This window comes from Bos grunniens, chromosome 16, assembly GCF_055505025.1.
Source record: "Bos grunniens cultivar Pamir isolate PY7600 chromosome 16, Bosgru_T2T1.0, whole genome shotgun sequence".
In the NCBI taxonomy this organism is placed as follows: Eukaryota; Metazoa; Chordata; class Mammalia; order Artiodactyla; family Bovidae; genus Bos; species Bos grunniens.
This window is the reverse complement of record NC_141180.1, coordinates 32,106,492-32,120,926: the sequence shown is the minus strand read 5'-3', so window position 1 is coordinate 32,120,926 and position 14,435 is coordinate 32,106,492. Positions and strand designations below refer to the sequence as shown.

Sequence of the window (14,435 nt, the reverse complement as noted above, 5' to 3'; positions counted from 1 at the left end):
AGCAGAGTGTGGTGGCAAAGGTAGGTTGGGGTCAGATGTCAGCAGCCAGCAGCCTCAAGAGGGCCTGGAGCCTCCCTACCCTCCTGCTCCTCCCTGACTCCTGGCTTTGCCCTTCTTTTCCTTGGATCCAAATGTTGCACCTGTGCTTGGACAGTGACCCCCCTAGTCCATCTCTAGTGCCCACCTCAGCTTCTAGAGATGTGCATGGACATAACAGCAGAAGCCCAAGCATGCTGCCCCAGAGTCAGTCTCCTCGGGCCACCCAAGTATGCCCTCCCTTTACAGAAACGTTTCCCACCCCTGCCCCCAGCAACTTTCTGCCTAGCCTTCTTGGCTTAATGGAGAGGCATCCTGGGTTTCTTCTTAGAGGCTGATTAAAAAGTCCTCCAGGGCTGGGACTGAAAATGGTGTGATAATTAGCTGGCAGGCTGCAGTGGCCAGGCCTCCAGCTCTGGACGGTTGTAATCGGAATAATGTGGGGGTTGATTTGTTCTCTTCAAAATGTACTATTATTGTTAGATTTCCCACTGGCCGGCTTTGGCAATAGTCATTTATGTCTCCTTCCCACCTGGGGGGGACTTCTGATCCTTCTGTGGGAAGGGACGTGGCGTCTCCTGGCTGAGCTGCAAATGCCTTATTACGGCTCTCAGCTGCACACTTGGTCTTTCTTCTCACTCTGGGTCACATTTCATTTTGGCTTAAATAATGAAAGCAGCAGACCAGAGATTAGAGCCGTTAAATGATTTTTTGCTCCCAGGAAACAGATGCCTGTCCAAGATAGAGACTCAGTGACAGCTCAGTGGACTCTGTGCATGTGGTCAGTGGACTCTGTGCATGTGGAACTGGAAGAAATGGACTGAACTGGGGGTGGACGTGGCTTGGAGACTTTGAGAAGCGGACTTGAAGTCTGAGAGATCAGAGCTACACGGGCGGGGAGATTGGCCCTGTGCACTGGCGTGTTCTAGCAGCACAAAGCGGGTGCTGGTGGTCTCTCACCTACGTCCAGGGTGAGCTCTGTCCAGAGGCAGGCAGGGGATCCCAGGGATGGGGACAGAGGCCTTTGGCCTTTGTGGGATGACAGGAAGGATCCTTGGCCCCTCATGTTTATTAAGTGCTTTCTCATATGTCTTCACTGGCCCTCCCACCACTTGGAAATTCACTGGAGCCCCTCTGCTGCCCCTATCATGCAGATGAGGAAAAGATGAGATTCGTGACTCAACCCAGATGTCCAAGCCTCCCACAGCCACTCGGATGGGAGCCCTGTGCCTTTCTGTCTTACTACCAATCCTCGCTGACCCTTCCTCTTCCAAAGAGGGAACCAGGAGTCCAGAGCAGTTGATGACAAGCCCTAGGTTAGGGCTTGTCAGTAGGAGAAAACTTGGACATTCTCTGCATTTTGTTCAGTTGTTGTTCAGTCACTCAGTCATGTCTGACTCTTTGTGACCCCATGGATTGCAAGACATCAAGCTTCCCTGTCTATCACTATCTCTTGGAGTTTGATCAGACTCATGACCATTGAGTCGATGATGCCATCCAGCCATGTCATCTTCTATCGCACCCTTCTCCTCCTGTCCTCAATCTTTCTCAGTATCTGGGTCTTTTCCAATGAGCACACTCTTTGCATCACATGGCCAGAGTATTGGAGCTTCAGCTTAAGCATCAGTCCTTCCAATGAATATTTAGGATTGATTTCATTTAGGATGGACTAGTTTGATCTCCTTGCTGTCCAAGGGACTCTCAAGTCTTCTCCAACACCAGCATTCAAATTGTTCGGCATTCAGCTTTCTTTATGGTCCACCTCTCACATCTGTACATGACTATCGGAAGGACTTAACTTTGGTTCCTCATGGGCAGAGGGATCGGCTCACCAGGACGAATGGTAGTGAATCCAGAGTCATCCTGAACTCTCTGAGCCTCCATTTCCTAATCTGTAAAGTGGGAGTAATGATGTTGGCCTTGCAGGGAGAGTGGAGAGTGTACGTGGAAGCCCCTAAGCTGTGGTTACAACTCTGATCACAGAGGAGCAAAGGCCAGCCACAGCCAAGGCACTCCCTGCTCACCTCTTCCTCACTGGGACAAGGCCTCTGAGCAGCTCAGGATCACAAGGGCTGGAGGATGTAAGGAAAGTTGTGCCATAAGAGTGGGCTCTTCTGGTGTGGGGGCTGGGCAGAAAAGGAATCACACTCTGCTGGCACTCCCCAGAGACAGGACACTTCTCCTGGTGACTTGCAGACCCTGTATGGAGAAAATAAGCATCTTCATGGGCTCAGAGGATGTGACATGAAGCCGACTGCAAATCCCACTGTGTTAAGTCACTTCAGTCACGTCTGACTGTTTGCAGCCCCGTGGACTGTAGTCTGCCGGGCTCCTCTGTCCATGGGATTCTCAAGACAAGAAGATTGGACTGGGTTGCCATTCCCTTCTCTGAGATATCTCCCCAACTCAGGGATCAAACCTGAGTCTCCTGCATTGCATGCAGATTCTTTCCCACTGAGCCACTTGGGAAGCCCACATCCCACTAAGCAGACTGAAATTGGTGAGTGGCTCACAGCAGGCTGGCACCTTGGGCCAGAGCCAGCTGAACAGACAGTTGTGCCTTAAGGAGCTGAAAATGTGCCTGCTTCAGCCACACAGGGAGTCCTGACTCATGTAGGCCATAGTCCCTGGGGGCCACAAGGAAAAGGAAGTCATGTCTACCCACCAGGCTGGCCTGCACAGAGGTTTTATCTCCCTTCCTCCTTCCCCTCCCCTGCCAACATGAAAATTGCTAGATTCCAATCCCCTTGCGGGCTTCCCAGGTGGCACTAGTGGTAAAGAATTTGCCTGCCAATGCTGGAGACATAAGAGGCATGGGTTAAATCCCTGGGTCAGGATCCCTGGGAGGAGGGCATGGAGACCACTTCAGTATTCTTGCCTGGAGAATCCCATGGACAGAGGAGCCTGTCAGGCTACAGTCCATAGAGTCACAAAGAGTCAGACATGACTGAAGCGACTTAGCACTGATGCACACAATCCCCTTGTAAGCAGTTCCTTGCCTTACTCATTCCTCAGCTTCCTTTAAGATGGCCTCTAAAGGCTCTGAACCATATCTTGCCTGCAGATTTGCTCCACTGGCTTGATGTCTCTGGATGGATGTCCCTTTCCAGCCCAGGCCCTGTGGACACAGAGTTGGTTCTGGTGTTCAGTGGTTCCATCCCAGACAACCTTGAACAGCCAAGAACAGAGCATTTGGATACCATGGTTGGCTTGTTGGGAGTTCTGTTGGTGGGGTGTTCTCTGGTATTGTGACTGAAGCCCATTCCAGGGTGTCAGGCTACGCTGGTTCAACCCTCATCGTGCTGTTTTGTGCCTATGGCTTTGGGCAAGTTGCTTCACCTTGTGAAGGCTTAGTTTTCTGACTTGTGAATAACATGCTTCCTGAGAGGGCTCACACACTTTATCATCTGTCACTCCGCACTCCAACCCCTGTGGCCTGGATTCCATCCTCACCATTCTGTTGATCTTGAGCTTGCCAAGGTCACCTAGGCTGCTGATAATTTCAGTGAACACTTTATAATCCTATTTTACTTTCAGCACACTTTCCCACTCCTGCCTTCCTTAAACTCCTAGTTCTCTCAGCTTCCAGAAGCCAACATTCTCCTTCCTTCCCCCACACCCCATCGGTGAGTTTCTTACAACCTGGGTTAGTCAGTTAAGGCTACATGACAAAGCACCATGGGCTGGGTGGTTTAAACAACAGAAAGTTGTTCATCACAGTTCTGGAGGCCAGAAGTCCAGGATCAACTTTCCTGGTGAGGACTCTGATTCAGTTCCTAGTGAGAGGTCTCCATGGCTTAGTTCCTGGTAAGGATTCTAATTTAGTTCTTGGTGAGGCCTCTCTTCCTGATTTAGTTCCTGGCAAGGACTCTGGTTTGCAGGTGGTGACCTTGCCTTATCCTCACATGGCCTTTCTTTGGTGCCTGCATATGGAGAGAGAGCGCTCTCTGAGGTCTCTACTTATAAGGACACTAATCCTATAGGATCAGGGCCCCACCTTGTGACCTTATTTAACCTTAATTACTTTCTTAGAGGTTCCATCTCCAAATACAACCTCTCTGGAGGTTACAGCTTCAGCATAAGAATTCTCAGGGGACATAGTCCATAGCACCACCCCTAAGATGGATGTTCCACGGGTGCTGGCCCTTGACTCTCTTCTTCTCTGTCCTCTGTCCCCCCAGTGCTGCCCAGTGGAACTCTCAGTGATGATGGAAACATTCCAGACAACATTACTCTGAGCATTAGAAATATGGCCAGCTTGACGCAGGGCCTGAGCGCATCATGCAGTTGTAAATATTTTCCATGTAAATGGCCATGGGTGACTGGGGGCTACGGTTCCATACAGGGTAGCACTACACTCTCTCCTCACACAGTCCCAGCCTGGATTGGGCAAGCCACAGGCTGTGGCTCTCGCATCCCCACCTCTAGCCCTGACCCCTCGTCTGTGGTCCTGGTACATCTATGTCAGCCTCACTTGCCACTCCCATTAGGAGAGTTCACAGCATCTCAAATATCACCTGTCTCAGAACTCTCTACCGTCCTGAAAACCTCATCCTGGTAAAATGTCTCCATGACCCACACAGTCCTTCATCAGAGACCTAGAAGTGAACCCCAATACCTCTTCATTTGGATGACCTCCATGTCCTGCTGAATGAACCTCCATTACATACCTTGAGCCTGCCTGCTTCCTGCCACCTCCCTGCCTCCACCTCTGGCTTTCTCCACCACACACGTGCTCTCCTCACAGATCTCCCTCCTCCTCTAAGCTGGGTTCCCACAGCATCTCCTTGAAGTCCTCCTCATCTAACACATCTCTGGCCTCCACTTCCTCACCCAGCTTCCCTCTTCATCTAGTCCCTGTCTGCACTTTCCCCATCCCAGTTCCTCAGGAGCCCCTCTCTACCCTCCACAGCCACTCCTGACCTCCTCAACTCCCCTCTCCCTCCAGGATCCCTGGGGAGACAGTGGGAGGGCAGAGAGCACAGGCGCAGAGCTGAGCTGTGCGATGCCAAGCATGCTGGCCCTCCACCCCCATTACTGGACAATGGGAATAATTATAGTGCCTCCTGACAAGGACGATTAAATTTAATGATGATTACACGAGTTAACTCGCGAACACAGCCTGGGATAAAGTAAACCTCTGAAAACACTGGCCATTATGAACCAGCAGTTCCCACCCTAAGTCTGGGCTGGCATCCCACTCTAGGCTTCCATGGGTAGCCCGTCCCACTGAACCCCTAAACACACTTCTCACCCCTCATCATTCTTACCCACCTCCCAGCTGGGCTGGGAGCTCAGGACCCTCATTTCCCCCCTCTAGCTGAATCCAAGGAGGAGATGGCACCCAACTAATGTCACTGAAGAAATTTGTGTTAACCCCTCAAGCGTTTTGCTGTTTTCACCACTAAAAAGAGATTCGAAGATGCTTCTGTGTTGTAGTAAAACAAGCACAATGTGGAAATAAAGGAAGACACCCACCCCCGACATGAGAGCAAGCAAAGGCCATTTATTCAGAGCTCAATGTGGCAAGGGTGTCCGACACCCTGTCCTGCATTTGCCTGAGACACCCCCAAACAGACAGGAGTGGGGGAGCTTCATGTTGGAAAAGGGAGGTCCAGGTGTGTTCTGATGGGGGCCAAGGGCCTGGGGGAGCTTGAGGCACTAACCAGAATGGGGTTCCCCAAAGGATTGGTTGGGGGCACACCTGGCTTTCTCTGGCTGGTCCTGAGTTGGGAGCAGAGATAGAAATTAAGCTGTTATTCATCAAATGTTGGCCGTTTGGTGACACTTGTTACAGAAGTTACGGTTTGCCCTCGTGTATTATTACCAGAGATAATAATCCAGCTTCCTACGAATCTGACTCTTGGCAGCTTCCTGGGCTAATCCCTGTGCACAAGGACTGGCTTCCTGGGCTGGTTGCTGTAGGTCATGGGTCAAAGTTCTCCTTTTAAATACGGTCTGCTGCTAAGTCACTTCAGTCGTGTCTTGACTCTGTGCGACCCCATAGACAGCAGCCCACCAGACTCCCCCGTCCCTGGGATTCTCCAGGCAAGAACACTGGAGTGGGTTGCCATTTCCTTCTCCAATGCAGGAAAGTGAAAAGTAAAAGTGAAGTCTCTCAGTCGTGTCCGACTCCTAGCGACCCCATGGACTGCAGCCTACCAGGCTCCTCCGTCCATGGGATTTTCCAGGCAAGAGTACTGGAGTGGGGTGCCATTGCCCTCTGACTACTACCATTTACACAGACAGCCTCTCAACAGAGAGAGACATCGAGCGTGGCCCTCCAGCCTGCTCCAACAGCCTCCCCTTCTCCATGCACGGCCACCATGGGCAGTCGGATGTGTCCTTGTAGATGTGTTCCTAGGAATATGCTGTCTGCTTCTGTGTGCCCTGCAGCTGTAACATGTACGTGCATCATGCATGTGCATTTGTGCTGGAGCTCAGGTTGTTCAGAGACTACAGTTCCAGCATGGACATCACAAAGGCCACCCTGAGCTGTTTCTCAGTGGTGCTGAGAGTGGAGTCTGCAGGGGTCACTTGTGAGCAGTGGGGACACCTTTCTGAGGAGGGTGAGATGGGGAGGAGGGAAGCCACAAAGTAAGACCCTGTCCCACAAGCTTGGGCTCCTCCACAGGGTACTTCCTGATGACCCACCGAGAAGAAATTTCATTTTCCTCTTAATAGGGAATAATGATTGAGACCCAACTCCCACTCTGTTTTTAAATTTATCCTGAAAAGAGTATTAGAAATGAAACATTAATGGAACGTGAAAAATGAACTCTGCATTCAGCTCCCATTTACCAAATTGCTCAAGCTCATTGCAGGGAAGGGAGAGGGAGTAGAATGATGCCCAGAAACTTAGCATGGCTACCCTGTGCGCATGGCTGGCCACCGCAAAGACAAACAGATAAATATTTTATGTACTTCAATTTTGTCATCTGCAGGCTTGATGTTCTAAGTCAGTTTTTGTTTTCTTTTCCTAATCATAAATGTTAAAATTATGTTTTTCTCCCTACCAAAAACAAAGTTCTGGTTTCTGTTCTGTGGCTTTTCCCTTGAACCCATAAGTACAAAAATGTTGTAACTGTGACTGCTCATTTCCCACCCTCCTGTAATGCTCAGGGGTCTCCAGATAATACCATATATATGTGTATATATACATATATATGATATGCTGTGCTAAGTGACGTCAGTCATATCTAACTCTGTGATCCTATGGACTGTAGCCCACCGGGCTCCTCTGTCCATGGGATTCACCAGGCAAGAATACTGGAGTGGGTTGCCATGCCCTCCTCCAGGGGATCTTCCTTACCCAGGGATCAAACCTGCGTTTCTTATTGTCACCACCCCCCCAGAAGCACTTTCTCCTGCATTGTCAAGCGGGTTCTTTACCACTAGTGCCACTTGAGAAGCGTATACACACACACACACACACACACACACACACCTAACTTATTATGAGGGATAGGCTTATGCATTTGTGGAGGCTGACATCCTAAAACCAGTCGTCAGCAAGCTGGGGACCCAAGATAGCCAATGGTTCCAGTTCAAGCCTGAAGACAGGAAAAAGTTACTGTCCCTGTTCAATGGCAGCCAGCAAGAGGAGTTTCCCCTTCCTCGAAGGAGGGCAGACTTTAGAGCTATTCAGGCCTTCAGCTGATTGGGTGTGGCCCACCACATTGGGGAAAGCAATCTGCTGTACTGAGTCTACTGATTCCAGTGTTTGTCTCATCCAGAAACACCTTCCCAGACCATTCAGAATCATGTTTGACTCAGTGTCTGGGCCCCTGCAGCCCAGTTGAGTCAATACATCAAATTAACAGTCATACATCTCCTTTGTCTTATGTTTCTTTTTGCTTCACTTGCCTTATCCTCAGGCTGGTTCTACTGGAAATACAGTTCTTATTGATTTGTTTTTTTTTCTAAATGGACCTTGTAGACTTTTGCAACATGCGGCCTGGTTTTCCTGACTCATTTTTATGTTTTCTCCCTTGTCATCATTCCCTCCACTTCCTCCACCCCATTTCCTTCCTTAGATGATTCTTCAGAACACGTTATGCAACTTCACAAAAAGCCCACCACTCTTTTATCCACCGCCTCCCATCTTCCCCTTGACATCCTGGCTTTTCACAGTTCAGAAGTGACTTGAGGCCCCTGTCTGTAAAGACACAGAGCCGCAGCTTCCTGCTAATATAAAATTAGACTGCTGGAGACAGCAGCCCCCCGCTGCTCCTATCCCAAGGTGAGAATTTGGCAGAGACCCAGATAAGCCCAAATGGAACCTCGGGGAGGCTCAGTGCCATATTTCACCGAAACTGCCCATCAAAACAGCTGTCTTCCTCTAGCCCTTTGTTCTGCTGCGCTTGGCAGAAGACCTGCACAGCCATAACACCTTCCTTTTCTATTGTACATTTCAAAAGTAATCATTGAGAAAGTGATGAAGAAGCAGTATTAAAAGAATTTTAAAGATATGAGAATGGTGTGAAATCCCACTGCCCTAGCGCAGCTGCTATTTTTACTTGGAGTAATAAGGTCTTCATTTAAAAGCTCCGCATTAGCGAAATGCATACTCTCTAAAGGAAGATGAGATGTGTGTGCAGCTGAGCAGAGTATATTCAGGTCCCCAGTAACCACAATGCTCACCTAGGCAGAATTTCCCTAGGGCCCCAGGAAATGGACACTCTGCGCAGAGGGGCAGCTGGCTTAGGGTCTTCCAACACGAAGGACAATGCAGCTGTGGGTCATGCTGTTTTCTTCCCGGGGCTCAAAGTGGATCATTTTGGGAAGGGATTTCCAGGAATATTGGAAGTGCAGGGGGCTGCCATCTTGCCCAACAAGGAGCAGAAGCTCAGGCCCCTCTGTAGACTACTCGCAGTTGCAGGTTGTCCTGAGTGTTTACACCATGGCAAGGAGCCCTTCCTCTGGACCCTCAGCCAACGTCCTGGGCTCCATCCCTACATAGCTGCTCATGTACCCTGTCTCCAGACCCAAACTCAGAGATGAAAAGAAAGAAAAGGAGAAGAAAGATAGTGCTAAGTTGTGTCCAACTCTTGCAATCCCATGAACTGTAGTCTGCCAGGCTTCTCTGTCCATGGAATTCTCCAGGCAAGAACACTGAAGTGAACTGCCATTTTCTTCTCCAGGGGAACTTCCCAACCCAGGAACTGAACCCAGATCTCTTGCATTGCAGGCAGATGCTTTACTGACTGAGCTACATGAGAAGCCCAAACTCACAGATGGAGCTTTCCCAATTCTAGCCTGCTGTCAACTGGGACCAGTCTAACCTCTTCAACATCCTCTGATTGGCCTACCTGCTCCCCGTCTCCCATCACCTCTCACTTGGATTCTGGCAGACCTTCCTGACTGTTGTTTCTTGACACTTTCTCTGACTACCCAACATTCAAACTGGAGTTATACAACCCTGATGGAATCCCCAGCCTTCTACCCCTTCCTCTATGGAGTAAATGGCAGGTGGCACTCACACCAGGAGCTGCTCCAGGTGTATGCTTGGGCTCTACACGCAAATGAAACAGGCAGAAGTCACGTGGACAATCCAGTCCCAGGCCCCTCACATGCACCAGAGCATACACTCAGATACATCAGATCTAGATAATCTCTGACACTGGACCAATGCCCCACCACCCCTGGAACCTGGTTTCCTCAGCTGAGTTCACCTCCTGTCCCTGCTTCTGCAGTGTCTCCATCCTGCTGTGATGACCCTGAACCATGTGCTCTCCCTGCACACCAGGCTTCTGCTGTCACTGAACCTTTGCCAAAGCTCTTATTCCCCTGGAATTCCCCCCAGAAACTCTCCCAGGTCAGCTCAGAAGTCAAGAAAGACAAGTGAGGATGGGCCAGCTGATATGAGGAGGGTGAAGGATGTTGGAAGGCAGGATGCCTATCTTAACTGTAACATGAGAGCAGCACTCTCACTATGGGAATGAAAAAGATAATCATACTTCAAACGTATATATCACCCTCCTTTTAAGAAGGGCAAAGTCGGTGAGAAAACCATCCACAGGCAGTAAAATAATGGAGGAAAGGTTATTGAAGGCCCTGGTGTCATAAATGTTCGTCTTCAGCGAAATAGATTAACACGGCAGTATTATCATCACAGCTAACTCTCTGTTCACTTGAGGAATGATTGATCAACTCCTGTTGGGCCCCAGGAGTTTTTTTTTGGGGGGGGGGAGGCAGGGGGCATTCCTGGGTTTGGTCTTCCTCCAACTCAGCCCCTGACTTCTGTCATCCCCTCCCCTCCTTTTCATGACACTTCTCTAATTCTATTCACTGTCTAACTGGAAACACCCTCAGCAAACACTTTTGAAAACAAGAAACTCTGGCCTTCCTCTGATTAGATCATTTGCAACTGGGTCAAATTGGGAAATAACTATTTTTACATGCCTCATTGTTATCCTTTCCTTGAAAAATTGTTAAGGGAACTCATACCTTGGTGGTGAAGGGCAACCTTTATTCCCCCTCTAAATCTATCACAATCCACCTTGCTAAAAATAGAGGAGAAAGTGGAGAGACTTAAACACTCACTTCTCTAGCTCAGGTAACTAATATTTGCAGCAAGATGAATGCAGGGAGCGGCAGGCAGGGCTCACAGCGTCTTTCACCTTGGACCGCCCTACACGTTCCTCCTCCTCCGAGTCCAGTCACCCAAGCCCCTTACCAAGACCACCCTTGGAATTTACCCTCTGACAACCTTTCTGCTCCATCTTCCAAGATAGGCATTTCCTGGGTATTTCACATTCTGTCTTTATCTGATGAGTATGTCCTAAACGTTGCTTAATATTTGGATATCAGATCCACAATCACATACTGGGAAATCTATCCAAAGGAAGAATTTAAGCAAGTGTTACACAAGTGGGCACACACAAATGAAAAGGTCCAGCCCTGACAAAGCTAACAGGCTGATTGGCAAGGCCAAACCATTCCAAAACGCTCCAGCATTCCCGCAGCAGAGGCCTGGATGGGGCCAGGGCACCCTCATCCCTCCTGGAAGGGCACCCCTAGCAGGAAGGCCAGAGGTAGCTCCCTTCTGGAGAATTCCTCTGAGCCATGCGGTCCCAGGTGATGTTCTGTTGTTTGTGATGGGAAGCAGAGGGAGGGGGGTGGGGTTTGAGATCTGGAAGCAGGAGGCAGAAAGGCAGCACGTGCGGGCAGTAGGGCCACTGGGTGGTGGAGATGTGCCTGACAGTCTCCCCGGGGTCTGATCCCATGGTCATTGCTGGGCTCCTCTCACTGGGTCAAAGGCTCTTGGGGCCGGTGGTTGGTCTGTTTCACTCATCATTATGCTCTGTGCCCAGAACAGTGCCCAAGACAAAAATGACGTTCAGTGAAGAGACCTTGAATGAATGAATGCCCGCCAAAGGTGGTCAGTGAGCCTGGGGTACAGAATGGATGATACCAGCACTGACCTTTGTCCTAAATCCTTAAAACACAACTCTCTGTTCCAGGGGCTCCTGGAGCAGGAAGAGGGTCCCTTCGTCATTTCTGGTTGGGGAGGGCATGAGCAGGGGTGACCTGGTGGAGGTGGTGGGTTGGCAGATCCTGATGTGTGAATCACCAGCCAGTGCTGCTCGCATCTCAGGGCCCTGTGTCCACCGAGGAGCCTATGTCTTCTCTGCCTTTCCTTCTTGCTCTCTGAAACCCCCTCCCCTGGTAGGAGGTGATGGTGTGGGGTGATGGGTGGCGACTAGGGTGGGCGAATCCTTGCATGGGTCCCTATGCCTGGTCCTTTTCTCAGGTTATGACTGTCCATTATTTTCTCTTTCTCTGGCCGCTGTCCGGTGAACACCTAGGGACCGCCCCCAAAAAGCACGAGGAGGGTCTGGCTCAGGCAGGAAGTGTCAACCTCAAGAAAGGCTTCCAAGGGGTGGTCCTTAGGATCTGACCCTCAGGCAGCACTGTGCCCAGAGCCCTGAGAAAGGGGAAGTGTAGTACTGGACACTGTCCTCTCCCCTGCACCCACCTCCAGGGAGGCTGCTCTCCATAGCTGCAGGGCATTTCAGCAGTCCTGCCTCTAAGACCAGGGGTCCACATCATCTCCATCATCCTAAGGAACAGGAGAAATGAGAGAGAGTGTACTCCTTCAAAGAAAAGCAAATAAATAAATACTGGAAAAACAGTTCAGACAGACGTGTCATGCTTCTAGACTCAGTAAAGGTTGGTGCAGGAGAGGCAAAGATGTACCAACCTGGTCCCAACCTTCTGGGTGCTCCCAGGAATCAGAGAGAGGATGTCTACACTGCCCAGCCACCCCTACCACTGCACCAGCCCACCCCCTGTACCAGCTCCTCCCCCTGCACAGCCTCACCCCTGCACCAGCCCTACCCCCTGTACCAGCCCTAATCCCTACATAAGTCCTGCTCCCCCTGCACCACCTTCACCACCCCCTGCACCAGCCCCACCTCCTTACCAGCCCCGCCCCCCAACCCCAGCCCTGCCCCCTACACCAACCCCGCCCCCCCACCAGCCTCTCCCTCTCTGCACCAGCCCTGCTCCTTCTGCACCTCCCTCATCTCCTCCTGCATCAGCCCCCTGTTTCTGGCCTCTGGGGTCAGTTGCAGCCTATGGATAGGAAACAAGTGTTGGGTTTTGTTTTTCTCTATGCTGGGGCTTCAAGTGGCCAGTAAATAAACCCTTTTCCTTACCAAGAGTTTGAATGAAGTCAGTTGAGAGAGACAAAGAAATCAGTCAGTTATTATCAGCAGTAAAAGCTGGAAGAGGAGTGGGCTGTTGGCCACAGTGAGGCGCCACCAGCTCTACGGGGTGACGGACCCCTCACCGATCCCCACCAGCACCCCAAGCACAGTGAACAGAAGCCTAGGGCACACCCTGCGGACCAGGCCTTTGTCGGTGAGAGGAGGAAGTGCTCCCTTCTCCTTCCCCGTCCAGGGCAGGGGAGTGAAACCCCTCATTTCTGCAGTACAGAGAAGCAGAGGAGATGCCCTCTTCACACACACACAAACACACACATACACACACGAGAGGCCCGGGCACTGTAGGAAGCCCTGACCTTGTGGCCAACAGGAAACCTTCCCTGAGCCCCCAGTTCTCCTTGGTGGCTCTGCAGTAATGTAAGTCCTTCCAGACTCATACCTCTTCCCCATAGACTGTGAGCTCCATGGGAGAAGCACCTTTCTGCCTCCCACCCATAGCAGCCCCAGAACCCAGTGCAGTGGTGGGTCCTCTAAGATGGGTGACTTCCCCAGGGCCTGGAACTCACCAGCATTAGCACTGAAAGTCCCAGGTCCCAGGAAACCTCTCATTCCCCAGACCCATAGTGTCCCTAACATGGTCAGTGAATGCTCACTGGTTGGGTGAGTTCATGGCTTACAGGATCCTGACCCTACTCCCTGGCTAAGAAAAAACAAGAGCAGAAAACTCACCTGTACAGGTGCATGGGTGACGACTCAAGTCCCAACAGGCACAGGCTCTCCTTTCACCAGATAGTAGGATGGGGTGGTGGAGGAGTAATTTCCCCAAATATGGTTGAGTTATTAGAGGGGCAGTTTGTGCGGTGGAATGGGGCATGCAGACCAAAGCCCCGAGATTTCAGAAAAGCCCCTGGGAAATTAACACCATCCATCCCTCATTCTCAGAGGATGGGAGAATAGCCACAGAGAAGGGTGGTATGGAAATGTCAACACTGAATTTCCTGAAACTCAGAGTCTACATGCAGTGTTGATTACTAGACCAGCCTGGACACGCAGAATTCTTTCTAATTCAGTTTCAGGAAGTTGATTTGCCTGAATGAGAAGCTCCCTAAAATTTCAGGAGGCCAAACAAAGGGAATTTCCATGAAAAGTAAGGCAAATGAGCATTTTCGAGCAGTAGTGGGCATTTGTGGGTACCCATGGCACAGTCAGGGCTTCCCTGGTGGCTCACATGGTAAAGAATCCACCTGCAATGTTGAGTCCTGGGTTTCATTGCTGGGTCTGGAACATCCCCTGGAGAAGGGAATGGCTACCCACTCCAGTATTCTCGCCTGGGAAATCCATGGACAGAGGAGCCTAGAGGGCTACAGTTCATGGGATCACAAAGAGTCAGACAAGGTTGAGTGACTAACAGTTTCACTTTCACTTTTCATTGCAGAGTGGACAAGGCAGAGGCTGGGGACAGGCGGGGCCCCATGGGGACGCTGAGGAAATCTGGGTCTCAGTCTCAGATCTCAGAGATCTGTGATGACACATCATGGGAAAAGCCACACAGAAGAGATGACTTTCCTGAATGTGTCAGGAGCAAAAGCACAACCGTAGAAGGTGGGGGCAGGGGGGTGAGCACAGCACACAGCCCCACACGGTCAGGGGACGCCATCACCCAGAAAGGCCCTTCAGGATGACGTGGGTTTGTGTTGGATGGAAAGTAAGGAAGAGCAAAGTGAAAGA

General features: G+C 50.7%; 1 long non-coding RNA gene across 1 annotated transcript; it reads right to left on the bottom strand.

Moving 5' to 3' along the window:
- Positions 1-726: 726 nt before the first annotated feature.
- Positions 727-13,792, bottom strand: LOC147356542 (uncharacterized). Its single transcript, XR_015142790.1, has 3 exons — positions 13,437-13,792; positions 12,017-12,100; positions 727-2,235 (listed from the first exon to the last, which is right to left on the bottom strand). It is a non-coding gene; the product is annotated as an uncharacterized LOC147356542 (long non-coding RNA).
- Between the last annotated feature and the right edge of the window lie 643 nt (positions 13,793-14,435).